General features: G+C 55.4%; 1 long non-coding RNA gene across 1 annotated transcript; it reads right to left on the bottom strand.

Annotated features, from left to right (window-relative positions):
* Positions 1 to 3,052: 3,052 nt before the first annotated feature.
* Positions 3,053 to 7,422, bottom strand: LOC116662546. The gene is made up of 3 exons (XR_004318516.1): positions 7,305 to 7,422; positions 4,000 to 4,192; positions 3,053 to 3,268 (listed from the first exon to the last, which is right to left on the bottom strand). It is a non-coding gene; the product is annotated as an uncharacterized LOC116662546 (long non-coding RNA).
* Positions 7,423 to 14,392: the final 6,970 nt, after the last annotated feature.

The raw sequence follows: 14,392 nt of genomic DNA, 5'->3' as shown, positions 1-14,392 counted from the left end.
AAATATTATTGGTATACGATGAAATATTATTCAGCCTTAGAAAAGGAAGGGAATTCTGACATGTGCTACGACACGGGTGAACCCTGAGGACGTTATGCTCAGAGAAACGTCAGTCACAAACAAATATCGTACGATTACATCCTATTTAGCAGATACAGTGGTCAAATTCATAGAGACTGGAAGCAGAATGGGGGTCCTAGGGGCTGGGGAATGGATAACGGATAATGGGAAAGGGGTGTTAGTGTTTCAGTTTGGGGAAAATAGTCCTTGAGACGGAGGGTGGTGATGTTGGCACAACAAGGTGAATGCACGTAATCCCACTGAACTGTACACTTAAAAATGATTCGATGCCCATTTTCTATGTATTTTAACACAATTAAAAATTTTTCATGGGGAAGCTCCTTTTTTTTTCTTTTATCCATAAACAGTGTTCAACCGTTACAGTTCTTGGCTATCACAAATCCTGTTAGAACTCAATCTTAGGGTCCAGGGAAAGCACACAGATCCAAAGGTGGTCATGGGACTTGCCCCTGGGCTGATGTGGCAAATTTCAGTGTATAGAAAACGCTGGCTCTGTCTTTAGGGCATGAACCTTCTCTGGGTGGTCATTCCAGCCTCTGGACACCTGGACACGCAGAGTTTCTGGCTTCTCTGCGAGTGATGCTCAGGTCTGGAGACCAGATCCCCTCCCACGCCGAGCCCCTCCGCTGAGAGTTCGAAGCACAGAATCTTACAGATCGTGTTGCCAGGATAGACGCCCCCGCCGGCCACTTTTCCCCAGCTATTTCCTAACGTTGTGCAGTTATTTCTCCCGTTCTTGGCTTTATTTGAATGATTCTGCCTCCTGCAATTCTTTGATCAAAGAAAACTCAGCCAGTAGAGTGAGCAGTGTTTCCATCTTTATCAGATAGATTGCGTGAAGGATGGGGAGCCGGACGGCCGGGTTGCTCATGGTGCAAACAAAAGAACGGGCAGTCCCAGGAGAGGGAACACCCTTTTGAGTAAAGACGTGAGATGACAGGGTTCCCAGATCATTGCTACTGAGTCAATGGCTCCATTTACCTTTGCAAAAGAAAAAAAAAAAATGTTAGGACCTTTTGAGGCCCACGTACTGTCTTATATAATTGTTTGTATCTGCTAAGCCCAAACTCCTGGCCTACCCCTCCCACCCTCTTCCCTCCCTGGTAACCTTAAGTTTGTTTTCTATGTCTGCCAGTCTGCTGTTGTTTTGTAAATAACTTCATTTGTGTCATTTTTTTAAGATTCCACATATAAGTGACATCATATGACATCTGCCTTTCTCCATCTGAGTCACTCCACTCACTGTGGTACTTGGGCCAAAATGAAGTCATTTAAAAATTGCATATCAAAGCAGTAGGCCCGAGGCAACTTGGACAGACCTACTGTTTTAATAAATGGGTTTAAAATGTCTTTGTTTTGGTCTAAATGCAGTCAGTGCTGTTGGAGGCGGGGGCCGAGCTCAGGACAGATCACCCGCCCCTTCCGACCCGGAGCTGCTCTGACCTCGGGTCCAGGCTCTGAGTGTGGTGGGGAGGGTGCGCCGTGATGTGTTTCTCTGCTTCTCCTGGAGAATTCTGAGTGCAGACAACCGGACGCTGGTGCCCGCAAAAGTGAGGCCGCTCCCCCAGAGAGCTGTTTTGGTGTGGAAAGTGCATGTCTGGGCTGGGGTGGGGGGCCGGGAGGAAAATCACAGGGCGTGGGGCTGGAGAATGCTGTCCCTCCCAAGCTGAGGTTGGGGATGGATGGTACCCACGTTAAAACAAGGACTAACCCTGCGAGGGCCCAGCCTGCAAGGCGGGCCCACGGCCAGCAGGGGGCAGTCGGGACTGGGTCCTGGCACCAGCCAATCAGAGCGCACAGGTGGACCCGGAGCCCAGTCTGGGTGAGAAACTGAGGTCGGATGCTGTGAAGGACCGCCGGTGTCCCCAAGTCAGCAGGCGACAGTCCAGCATCTCCGCACTCTCGGGGGGTAGGGGGGTGTCCCATGGCCATCTCAGTCACACATTTGGGGGGCAGGTCTGCAGGGGCATCGTCCCCGTTCAAAGGGACAATGGGGGTTGGAGGGACCGGGCCAGGAAGGAGGCAGGCGCTGATGGAAAATGTGACTCGTGTGCCCTGTGCTGTGTTCAAAGCCCTGGTGACTAACGTCTGCCTGCCCGGGGGCGGGGAGGTGACTCCAGGTGGAGGCGGGGGCAGTCAGGTCAGCGGGGCACGGCATGACCAGCCCATCTCGGTGACCCGCTCCTCGGGCCGCGCATCCCGCCTGCGAGCGAAGGCCTGGACCGAGACTGAGGACGGAGAGGGCACAGGCTCAGATGGGCCCGCGACAGCACCAGCCCCGACCACGCGCCCACCCCCCAAGTCGGAGCCGGGGTCCCCCGCAGCACCCGGTGGCATGTCTCCCCTCCTCACACTGGCATCCCCGCTTAACTTGTCTCTCTGTCCCCTGGATGACGCTGGGAACGTCTGGGAACCACCAGAAAGGTGCTTCTGTCTCTTTCTCGGGGTCACCCCATCCGTCTCAGTAAACCATCCTGCAGGAGCAGGTGAGCCACGTGGGGAGGGAACGGTGGCTTGTGGCGCCCAGGGTGGCCGGGCCTACGTCCTGAGCTCCGGGAGAGGCTGGGCACAAGCCTGGGGGCTCCAGGGAAGCCCGCGTTGGAAAAGGGGGGGCTGGTTGTTCACATCCAGGAGGCTCCGAGCACCCGGGGGCCACAGACAGGAGCCACTCCTGTTAAGAGGTGCCAAAGTTTAATCGTGGTACCTTAGCTGCCGCTGAGGGGTCCCCCATGGACAGGCAACTGGCAAATCTTACTGTGCATTTCTCTGAAGAAACTGTCTTTTTGAAGGGCTGGGATCTGTTTTTCAGCAACAAACCCTTTTCAAACATTTTCGCAGAATCTGAGAAAGGCTTTAAAGCACAAAATTAAGGTGGTTTCCTGCCAAGGGGGAGAAGAAAATGGAATAAAGCCAGCTCTTTGCTTTGGCCACCATCATATCTTTAAAAAAAAATACTTTATAGATTGTGGCATTTTTCAATATCATTCCTAATTTGATGATTACAGAATAAAAAACAGAAAACGTGTTTGTCCCAGAGTGCAGAGCTTTCAAACGGCAGAGTTCGGGCTGGAGTGGGCTGTTTCCAGTCCGATAGGCGGGGCAGCCGGTGTGGGAGCGCGGATTCTGAACATCTCTGCTGGCCGACGGCCGTCACTCACTGCGTTTCCAACGAGACGACAGGACAGGCCTTCCGTGAAGCGAGTCAGACCGAGAAAGACAGATGCCATATGATGTGACTTATACGTGGAATCTAAAACATGACACACTTACTTACAGAAGAGAAACAGACTCACAGACAGAGAAAACAAACTTACGGTTACGGGAGCCAGGGAGAGGTGGAGGGGAGGGATAAATTAGGAGTTTGGGATTTGCAGATACAAACTATCTTATATATACAATAGGTCTAGCTGTATAGTGCAGGGAACCACGTTCAGTGTCTTATAATAACTTATGATGAAGGAGAAATATATCTATTACTGAACCTCTTTCCTGTACACTAAATACTACAATTTAAAAAAAAATGTTAGAAGCAGTTTTCATCTCGACCTGCACGCTCTTTGCTGGGAAAGTCACTGCCATTTGCAGGTGACCCCGGGCCGGGTGCCTGGCTGGTGTTCCCAGGCCGCTGGATCCACCGGGATCCACCTGCTGTCACTCCCTCTGCCTCACTGCTCCGGCTCTGCCTGGAGTCTACCGAGTTCAAGTGAGACAATTCCCCACCTTCTTCCCTCGTCGACCCCTGCGCCCTGGCTGCAGACCGGCCCTTCGGGAGGGCGGTCAGAGGTGGAGGCAGCTTCCAGGCCAGCCAGCCCAGCCTGATGCCTTTTCAGACGGAGACGTGGGGCCTGGGATGGGTGGGGGGAGTTGCTGTCTGGATACCAGCCTCTTGCGAGCGGGAGATGTTACCAAGATACTTACATCAGTCACACTTTACATCGAAGGAGCAGATAAATAAAACGATGCTGAAGAGCGTGGGAGAGGTGGGTCCAGAGGTCTCGTCTCCTAGCAACGTGTCTCCCTGACACCGCCCTGCATCCCAGCAGCATCACAGTCCACACTTACAGGGCTGTTGCACGTGGCAGACGTGACTGTATTTCGCTTCCACGACACCCTGTGACATAAATATTGCCCGCGTGACCCTTGACTTTCCTACACTCAGAGAAGTGAAGTCACTTGCCCAAAGTCACACAGAACAGACGGAGCTGGCGTCGGGGTCTTTGCGCCTGCAGACCACGTATTGCTAATCATTGCCTCCTGCTCACGCAAGTGGAATGTGCCCTGAACGTCCGCGAGGCGTTGCACCAGCCACTCCGCCACAGGGAGAGCAGGTGGCGATGCCTTGTTTTCACCAAACTTTCCCATCAACGAGTGATTTCATTGGGTCAAATCGGAGTGTGTGCAAACCGACCGGGGAACTACGCAAATCTCTCCTTATCTGGGCGGTCTCTGCTGTGCAATAGCTCTGTCCCCAGCCCGAGCCGGAGGGGACACTCAGTGGCCTCACCAAGCAGTCCTTGTGCAACGCGCTGCATCAGAACCTACTTACCCAAGAGCAGCCCGGAGGAGTGTGCGGGCCGGAAGGTAGCGTACTCCCAGCTCCCGGGGCGAGAAGCGCTCGATGGAGACAGGAGGTCACAGGCTCCCCTGCTGCTCACCCCGGGGGCGCTGGGGCGAGTCGCTTCAGCCCTGGGCCTCCTCGGGGTCCACTCTTTAAAGTGTCAAATACATTCCTGACTGTCTCTCTGCGTAAGTGAGTGTCAAATGAGCTGAAGCTACTTCACCAGGGGCACAGGGATGGAGCGTAATCCCCAGTCACACCAGTGTGTCTGCCTGTGTCCAGGAACGCTCGGGGCATCACAGCCCTGGAGATGGAGCTGGGAGCCCGCTGCCCCCGGGCGTCAGCGCTACCTGCTGTCTGTTTCATATTTGTCCTGTCCATCCCTTCCCCCAACCCCCAAAGCCCACTTGTAAGCTCCTGTTTTGTGTCATTAGAAACAATGTGCACATATTATAAGAAAAACCTACGTGCAACGTAGGTTTCGAGTATTTGTGGCATCTCTGTTTGTGAAACGAGCACAACAGTGCCCAGATCACGGGGTGCGGTAGAGAGTGAGTGAGTGTGTAAAGGAGCAGACAAATTGTGTTTCATCACAAAAGGTGGCTTTTTTTTTTTAATTTTATCTTTCTTTGAATTGAAGTATAGTTGATTTACAATGTGTTAGCTCCTGGTGTCCAGCAGAGTGATTCAGTTATACATTACATATTTTTTTCATATTCTTTTTCATTTTAGGTCATTACAAGGCATTGAATATGGTATGACATTCTGCAGGTCCATCCATGTTGCTGCAAAAGGCATTGTTTTATCATTCTTCATGGCTGCATAGTATTCCATTGTGTGTTGTGTGTCTATGTATCCTGCATCTTCCTCATCCAATGTTTGATATTTTTTAGGTACCATTAATGTTTTTCAGAGCTGAAATAGTTCAGTAGCTTTTAATATGAAAGTCTCTATTTCACAAAAGTAGCACATGATTTGTATTCCTATTTAGAAAAGAAAATTGCAAACATAAATCATGATGTTTGATGAAGGAAAACTAGAATTAATACAGTGAATGCCAATGACCATGCAGCTTCTGTGTGACAAGAAGTGGGACCAGTCCAGTGCCTCAGCTGAAGCCTTCTTCTCACCCTGCCCCACGGGCCCCTCCATCATTCAGCCACGTGCTCTCCTGGCGAACACACTCAAAAGTGTAAGAGTTGGCCTGAAGATACTGTTCCTTCATTCTTTCTTTCATTCATTCATGTGATAAACATCATTAGAAACCTACCAAGGGGGGAAATACTGTGCTTGGGGCTTAAGATTTTTTTACATGACAGAGCAGAGGTCCAGCACCGACAGCCAGTCTGATGTGGAGATGGCGGGGGGTGGGGGTGGTCTGTGAGCTAACACGTGGCCGTCCCTGGGATGGAGGGTGGCAGGTCCCTTGGGGATGGGAGCTGGGTCTCCCATGCCACCTTCCTCTTTCTGTGCCCTCGTTGGCTGGAGCTGTCCATTTGGGCAAATGCGGCTGAATGCAGCCCCACTTAAGGAGACACTAGAAGTTGGTGAGGTGTGTCCCAGAACCCCTGTTCCAGAAGGAACGAGGGGCGACCCAGGAGCCACCTGCAGCTTCACAACAAAAGCAGGCTGGCATCGGGAGGCGTCCACCAGCACACACACACACTGGGCTCCGAGTGACCCTGAGACCTGTCACGGTCCTCCCCGGGCCCGGGGTCACCTCCCAGGCTGGGGAAAGCTGAACCGGGGCCAGCAAGGCAGTTTACCGTCCCCAGGGAAGGTCCCGGGGCCCAGCGGTCAGCATACCAGTCCCCACCTTCCTGTGCCTCCCTCCTCGCTTGGGCCTGCCCCCTGCCATCCTGTCCTGGGCTCTGCATCAGAATGATACTCTGTAGGCCACATGTCACAGTAGAGTTTGCAACCCCTTTTCACGTGTGTGGGGTCCCACCCAGGACACTGGGGATGCGGAGGAAAGGCCGGCAGGCCCTGGGCATGCGGTGGGCACGGAGGGTGTTCAGATTCCTAGTTGACAGGTGCACTCGTGCGACATGCTGGAGGTGCCAAGGTCAGAGGGCAATGGCTCTGCCTGTGAAGCCACCGCCTAGTGGGTGAGGAACGCAGATGCGGAAAGAGATGGTACCCAGCAAGCGATGATGGGGGATGAGAGGCCACCCGGAGGGGCGGCCTGGGACTGGCCTGAGGAGCCGGGGAGGGGAGGCCCACTCGGAGGGAGGCCACGGCAAGGGGGGCGCGGTGGCTTTGGAAGGGGAATGGAGGGGCCAGAGCCCGGCGCACGGATGGAACGTGAACCGGGTGATGCGGGGGCGCCGGGGAGGAGGACCAAGCTACGCCCTGCTACGTCCATCCAGGACGGACCCGGCGGCTTCCCAGGGGGAGAGGGCCGGTCTATGGTCACTGGACAGACTCTGGGGGGACTGGATCAGGCAGGGGGAGGGGAGGGGAGGGGAGGGGAGGGGCGCCGTCCAGCGGGCGGGGGGACAGGCGACAGGCGGGCAGGGAATCTGCCCGGGCAGCGGGGAGGCCTGGCCGGGGGACCCCTCCCTCCCGCCGGTTCCAGACGGGTGCTTATCTCTAAATCAAGCACGCAGCAGGCCAGGGTGCATATCTTCAGGGGCCTCCAGAGAGTTGGAAACCACATCCGTACCTTGGCTTCTGCACCAGAGGAACTGGCGGAGCTGGAGAGCCCCTGGGCGCCGCCAGCTGCCTCCGCTTCCTCCGCCGGCCTCCGCCCCCCCGCGCGGGGGCTCCGGGCGCTCCTCCCCGGCCCGAGGGGGGCGCAGCGCCCCGGCCCCCCCACCCACCCCGGCTTGCCCGCGCGCGCGCCCGCGCTCCCCGCCACCCCTCCGCGTCCCCTCCCCCCGCGGGCCCCTTTGTCCCCTCCCCGGGCGTGGCGAGCTGGGCGATGCTGGCTAAGCAGGCCTGGCGTCCAGCCCCAGCGCTGCTGGGAGGGGCCGGCCTCACGGGGCGCCTGGGGCCATTGCCCGGGGTCCTGCCTCCCTTGAGCTTGCCCTGGTCCTCCCTCCGGCCCATCACGTCTGAGGTTCCCTCCCTGGCGCTGCCTTTGGTTTGCCAGCATCCAGCCCAGAAAGGACCTGGGAGAGGGGAGGTTGGGAGCGGACGGAGTGTGCGGTCAGATCCCTGCGGCTGGGGGAACCCCCCCAGGCCGCTTCCTGGGATGTGGCCTCAGTTTCCCCATCTGGAAGACTGGGAGCCGTCCTGGGTTTGGCGGAGGAAACTGTGCAATTATCACTTTGCCCGGCGCACAGCTGCCACTCGGTCAAACACTCCTCTTACTGCCTGGGCTGGGCTCAGTCTTCACCTTCAAATCCACCAAGGCCGGATGGGGGACCCCCCCCCCCGGGAAGGAGATGGGGGTGGGGAGCGGGGGAATAAAGCAAGACCACGAACCCGGGCTGGCGGTGGAGTTGGAGATGGAAAAGTCTCGTGTTTGGAAATTGCATGCTGTCCGTGGCTACGGGGCCCTCCCGTCGCAGGCGCTGTGTCTCCCTTAAGAAGGGCTGGTGGGCCAGCCACCCTAGCGTTTGAATAGCAAGCAGCTGCTGCTCTCCTGGGGAGCCTGGGGGATGGGGCAGAGTGACGGCGAGTTACCCCGGGGAACTGCTCCCATACGTGGCTTGGGGGTGTCGGTGACTTCCTCAGGACCCCTCTGCCCCCTTAGAAGCTGGGGGTCACTGCACTTCCCAGGGCAGTGGGCGATGCCTGCCGGGTCTCCCAGGACCTCCAGCTCGCTGTGCTGTGGCCGGATGGTTCCCACCACACTCCGCTTTGCTCATTTCCGCCTTTGGAACAAGACACCATCTGCCAGGGGCCTGCTGGCTCCAGGCAAGCCTTGCCCATCACGGCTCCTCCGAACGAGCCTCTCTCTCCCCCTTGTCTTTTCCCTTAAGGCCTGTCCTTTCCTGGATAATAGAAGTCACAAAATTCCCCTTCTCTTTCCCTGTGGTTCCCCGATTTTCCCATCTGTCCCTCCGAGATAATCTGTACAAGGCATATCACAGAGGCTGGCTTGGAACAGCAGTTCAGTCAACGCCAGTTACGCCGACTCCTGGGTCACACCATGACCTTAGGAGGCTCAGACACCAGCACAGCCCTCCCAGGGCCTTCAGAACAACAGTTATAATGAAGAGATGTGAATATGAATTACGTAATTTCCAGGCCTGCAACCAAGCTCTGTGAGACCGAAAACTCAAAAATTCACTCATCTGCAGGAGACCCGCCAGGCAGGATTGATGGACCGATGTCCCTTGACCACTCACTCACGGACAGGTCCAGTTACTGGAGTGGGACTGGGAAGTCCCAAGATGCCCACCTGGGTCAGGACGCTGGGACATCTGAAGCCAAGGCATGTTGCAGGACCGGGAGCCTGCAGTCCAGGGGCGGACGGCCACACACACACAACGCGCCAGGTGTCCGCTCTGCAGGATGGAGGGCTCTCCGGGGGCTCACGTCTCTGCCTCGTGGCTGGACTCCATCCTCGTCCTGCACATTCTGCACCGAGGAGCTGCCTGCGGCAGCGTTCAAACAAGGGAGGACCCAGTTGGATTTGGACCCAAAGGCAGAGAGAGGATTGGGGGAGAGGAAGTGGGGTCAAGGAAGGGTTCCCGGTCATTCCAAGCCCCCTGTGAGGAGGAGGGCAGCTCTGGCTTCCCGGATCCTCAGGGACAACTTCCTTGTTGTCCCGCTGTCAGGACGATGTCCCTGCCAACCCCCACCTGCAGCCCCAGATGAGAGTCAGGGAGCGACACTTCCGAATTCAGCATCAATTTAGAGGTGGGATCAAGACAGTCATGGGGTGGCTGCACCTAAGAACTATTCTGCCACGGCTGCGAGGGGCAAAGAACACTGGTCCACAGAGAGGGGAGTCACGGATGAGCGTGTCTGTGTGTGTGTGTGAGACAGAGAAAGATCCAGAAAGAGCCAGACAGCTTCCTGTCGGGGCAGACAGCGGCGTCTGTGTACCCAGACGTGGCTCTCCTGTTTTCCCTGCCAGAGGTGAGCCCTGGGGTGGCCTTCAGCCTGTTCCACATCACCCCTTCCAGCCGCGCGGCTGGCCGCCCTTCTCCAGAGCGCTGTCCTCACCACCGCGTCAGGCATCCTGGGAGGGGATGCAGGCCTAGGAGCCCAGCCAGTGAAGCCCTGAATGACACTGGGCCCAAACTTCCCCTTCTCTGAGGGCTCGGCCTGGATCCCACCCCCGGGGCCAGTTCATCCCTGAGGTCTCCACAGCTCGTTCTGAAGAGCCCAGGCCTGAGCTCGGAGCCTTTGAGTTTTGTTAACCCCCAGGGTCTTCACTTTATCCGTGTTCATCACGCTTTGGAAGACTGGTTTGGGCAGTTTCCAAGCCCAGGCCATGTGCCCGGCCCCGTCGGCTCTGCAGTGCAGAGGTCACCCGTTCGCGGGACCATTCTGTGAATGGTGGCCCCGGAATCGGGCATCCCGGGGTACTCACTTCCGTCTCCACGTCGTCTACTCCACTTCCTAAGCGCCGTGGGAGTGGAGGAAGGACGGGGCGGGTGTGCAACGTCAGGTTTGCTGTGGTCCCATCCGCTGCCCTGGGGGTCAGGAGCCTGGTCCCAACTTGCCTCCTAACTTGTACAGTCCCGGCCTTCCCCTCACCGGGACCCATGTCCTGGAGCTGCAGAATGTGGAAGTGGTCCCCGGGGCGCTCGCCAGCATGGATCCTCTAACCGTGGTCACTCAGGATGGAGAACTTGCGTGAACACGGCCGTGCAGTTAAGCTGCGTCTCCAGTACGTTGGGGCAATCATTCATTGTGCCCAATGTCTCACCACAAATCGTCCCACCAGTCAGCAGGCTGGGACATCCAGGCAACAAGCCAGAGATTATGGTTGAAGGGCTCCCAAGCATTTCAGGGACCTGAGCTGTAATTCACGCACAGAAAAAAAAATTTTTTTTTTACAATGGTCTCTCTGTATGTGTCTGTTTGAAGACTGAGCCATCAAGAACTGAATGCATTCAGTAGCTTGTAATAACCTATAATGAAAAAGAATCTGAAAAAGAATGTATGTGCATATAACTGAATATGCTGTATGCCAGAGTCTAACACGACACTGTAAACGCTTCGATTTAAAAAGAGAGTGGAGGAAAGAAAAAAAAAAAAAAAAAAGGCTTGAATGCAATGAATTCGCTGTGACTCCCACAAGCCATCAGAACCCACGGCATCTCAGCACTGCAGGAGCTCCCAGGGCAGCTTGGATCCCCCTGAGGGGCTTTCTGATGAGCAAGAAGGACATTATGGGAATAATTTATTGGCACTTCACTGGGATTCGGCCCCCGTAACAAGAGCAACAGCTGGGGCAGATCTCTCTGCTCATTCCACCACTTGATTTGAGAGACGAAGTTTAAATGCCCCAGAGAAGAGCCATCTGTGAAAATGAACTGGGAAGCAGGTGGGGCGGGGAGGGGGGGACCTGTGATGCAAAGTCACTTACCGAGGTTACACTGTGCACGAGGCATCTATTTCATTATCTCCCATTTCCTACTTATAATGTAATGGCCAGCCTTTTCCTGTTACCCAAGGGCAGTAATTTCCACTTTAGACAACATACTTCTGACACAGCCTTTGGTAATCATGGACACCTTGGCGGCTTCCCCTTGTCTGCCGCCCAAGGGCTCCCTCCTGCAGCCCTCACGCAGAAGAGCCAGGCGTGTGTCCCCTCGGCAGGCAGGAAGCCCGTGGCCACGGCTCTCGGCAACCTGAGGCTGCCCATCTCCCGTGGCAGTGGGGCTCGACTCGTGTTTAAATGCTGGAGCGGGACCCCGTCTGAGGGGCGCCGGCAGGTCACCCAGCCTTCGGGACAACGTGGGCTGGTAACCGGCTTCTCAGAGGGACAGGTCACCGGGAGAAGGAAAGGGACTCCTCAGATGGACGTAAACCCCTTTGTTTAGAAACAAGACGTTCTCACCAACAGCAGGCCTGCTGCCCTCCCTGGATGACGTCGCAGAGGACAGGTGTCTTCTCACGGCGTCCTGCAGGCGATGCGGGTTCCCAGGCTCAGCATGAGCCCGGGTGTCGGGAGCTGTGACCCGGGGGCCAGAGGAAGGGTGACCCACCCACCAAGGAAAGGATCTGGGGCTGGCTCGTGCCTGAGCAGCCTGCATGCTTCTGAGAAGGTCCCAGGATCATCCAAATACAGAGGCCAGAGATTGGCTGCAGGAGGGACTTAGATGGAGCCCAAAGGAAAGGACCAGGTAGGAAGGAAAGATTGTAAGACGGAAACCATCCAAGTCCCTGAACGGTCTTGCCCTCCATCCTCACAAGGGGCCTACGAAGGAAGGAGCAGTCCCACTTTATAGACGCGAAACTCGGCTCCGAGAGGGGACGGAGGGTGATGTCCCGCGTCATGAAGCTGACGTGGAGGGAACCGAGATAACCACTCATGACAGTGCGTCTCCAAAGTCCACAGCTTTACCACGGGAGCCCCGTCACTCGAGGTCCACAGACAAGTGGCACCTGCGTCACCTGAAGGCTTGTGAGAAACGCAAACCCTCGACCCTTGCCTCGGACCTCAGAGAGAGTCAGAATCTGAATTCTGTTAAGATTCTCAGGGACGTGTCTGCCTTCCTACATTAGGGTCCTCCCTCGGCATCCAAGTCACGTTCCCTGGCGGGTCGGGAAGGGGCTGTGCTGAGGAACGGAGGCCCTGTGAGGGATAAGAAGCAGAGATGCCCTGAGAAATTAGCAAGAAAGGGACCATCACATGAGAGTCCGTGGAAGGCCAGCCACAGATCATTAGGACTATGGAATTTATTGGGTAACATTCACTAATAAGTGAACCCGTGCAGCTCAAACTTGAGCCGTTCAGGGGTCAAACCTGTACGTCATACTCTAAGTTAACAGAATGATTATAATTTGGCATCTTGTGAGTTGCCTTGAACTCACAAATATCACGAATTCGTTTCTGAACTCACGTGGTCACTTCAGGACGCGCTGACAAGACGGAGCCTCTCGCACCTGAAAAATCTAAGGGCTTTACCCTTGGGCCTGGCCAGTGGGCCTCCTTTTCTGACATGGTGCTGCAACCCCATGACCCCGTACCTTTCCCGCTGCTTAAGAAAACATTTTAATGGAAGTGTCACCAGTACCCAAATGTCCACAGTCCGTCCCATCACTGGGACCTGAATCGGTTGTGACGGAGACACCCCGTCCTCACAGCTCTGCTGCAGACTGTCTCCTCCCCACTCAAGCAGGTGGCGTCTGACGTCGCCAGTCTCCTCGCTAGGCTGAGTGAGGAGCTCCGGTTTGGGTCCCCAGTTGCTGGCTCTCCCCGCCCTGTGTGCACCCCAGTCTGTGGACAATGACTTTGAGTCCCTTTACAGGCTCCACGCAGTCCTCAGAACCCCGTGGGCACGGCAGAGCGTGTGCCTTTGGAGTTTGAAGCCTGGCCTCTGGGGACCTCACAAGGTGGCTGGGTTCTAGTCCCTGGAAGCCAATTTTCCAGACGTTTTCATCCCATTTGGCATCAAGTCTACACTCCATTTGCCACTTGTATCCTGCCCCCTCCCACCTATTCCAACCCCGTTCTTAGAGCTGACAGGTTTTCTTGAAACTTGACCGAGCCCTGCCCCTCGGACACTCTTGTCCAGGGTCCCCAGACAGCATCCTCAGCCCTGTGGGGTCCTCCAGCCCTGTTTGCTTGCAGACCAAATGCTCCCTAGAGCCACCTCTGTACCTCCCTACGTGGCTGTAGATGGAGTTCCTTCTATGGAATTCGCCTAATTTCAAGACAGAGGACCTCAACTGAGCTGCCAGAGGGAAGGGCGTGAATGAGTGCCAGTTGCATGTGGACAAGTTCAACACACGTCATGAGATGAATTGGGGAAGATGCAGAAGAGATCCTCCCAGCAGAGGAAGTGGGGTAACACAGGCAGGGACTAGGCAATCACCGAGCACATCAGGAAATGGAAGGGAGATTAGTCTGCGGGGAGGCAGCCAGATGGAAAGTGCGGAGGGGTGCGGCTGCCTGGGGCAGCGAGGCCCTCCCCAGAGCTCGGGCCCCTCCCTCAGCGCGGGGAGCGGTGGAGGTGCTGTGCTGAGCTTCCAGCCGTGAGCATTCCCTTGTCGCTCTGAAGAGGGAAATTAAACAGCCGAGGTTAAGACTTCAGGCCTCTCATCTGTGTCAGAACTACTGTGCAAACGTGCAACGCCGTAAGATGAGAAATTGATTCTCAGGCACTACCTCACTTTTTAGCCCCATGCGATGATTTCAACTGTAGACTTAAGCCACCCGGATCACCTCTGTGAACCATTGCCTCCTTCTCACTAAATGTTCCAAAGTAGAATTATGTTTCATCGTATATACCCAGAAAGACATACACACGTGTATATACAAAATGTGTGTGTATGCGTATACGTGTACAGTTTGTCCGGGGGAAGTTAAGTGAATAGTGTGGTTACAACCTGAGAAATGTTGGCAGTACCAGAATGCTTCTTCCCAGTCACTAATTCCAGTTTATACAGGAAAGAAATGCTAACATTTACTGGAATCTGACATTAGTCGATAAAGAGACAGGCTAACATTGTTTTTCACAGGCTATTCCTAGACAACCCCTCAAATATAGAGAGACAGAGGGACTGGGAAAAGTCCATTCAAAGGCTCATTATAGCCTTGATACCAGGTCCTGCACAGACACAAAGCCTGGTTCCTCTCTCTTTAGCCAGTTCAAAAGTTAACTATATAAATGGGATAAA

This window comes from Camelus ferus, unplaced genomic scaffold, assembly GCF_009834535.1.
Source record: "Camelus ferus isolate YT-003-E unplaced genomic scaffold, BCGSAC_Cfer_1.0 contig313, whole genome shotgun sequence".
NCBI classification, from domain to species: Eukaryota; Metazoa; Chordata; class Mammalia; order Artiodactyla; family Camelidae; genus Camelus; species Camelus ferus.
The sequence above is the reverse complement of the archived record's forward strand: the minus strand, read 5'-3'. Positions and strand labels throughout refer to the sequence as shown.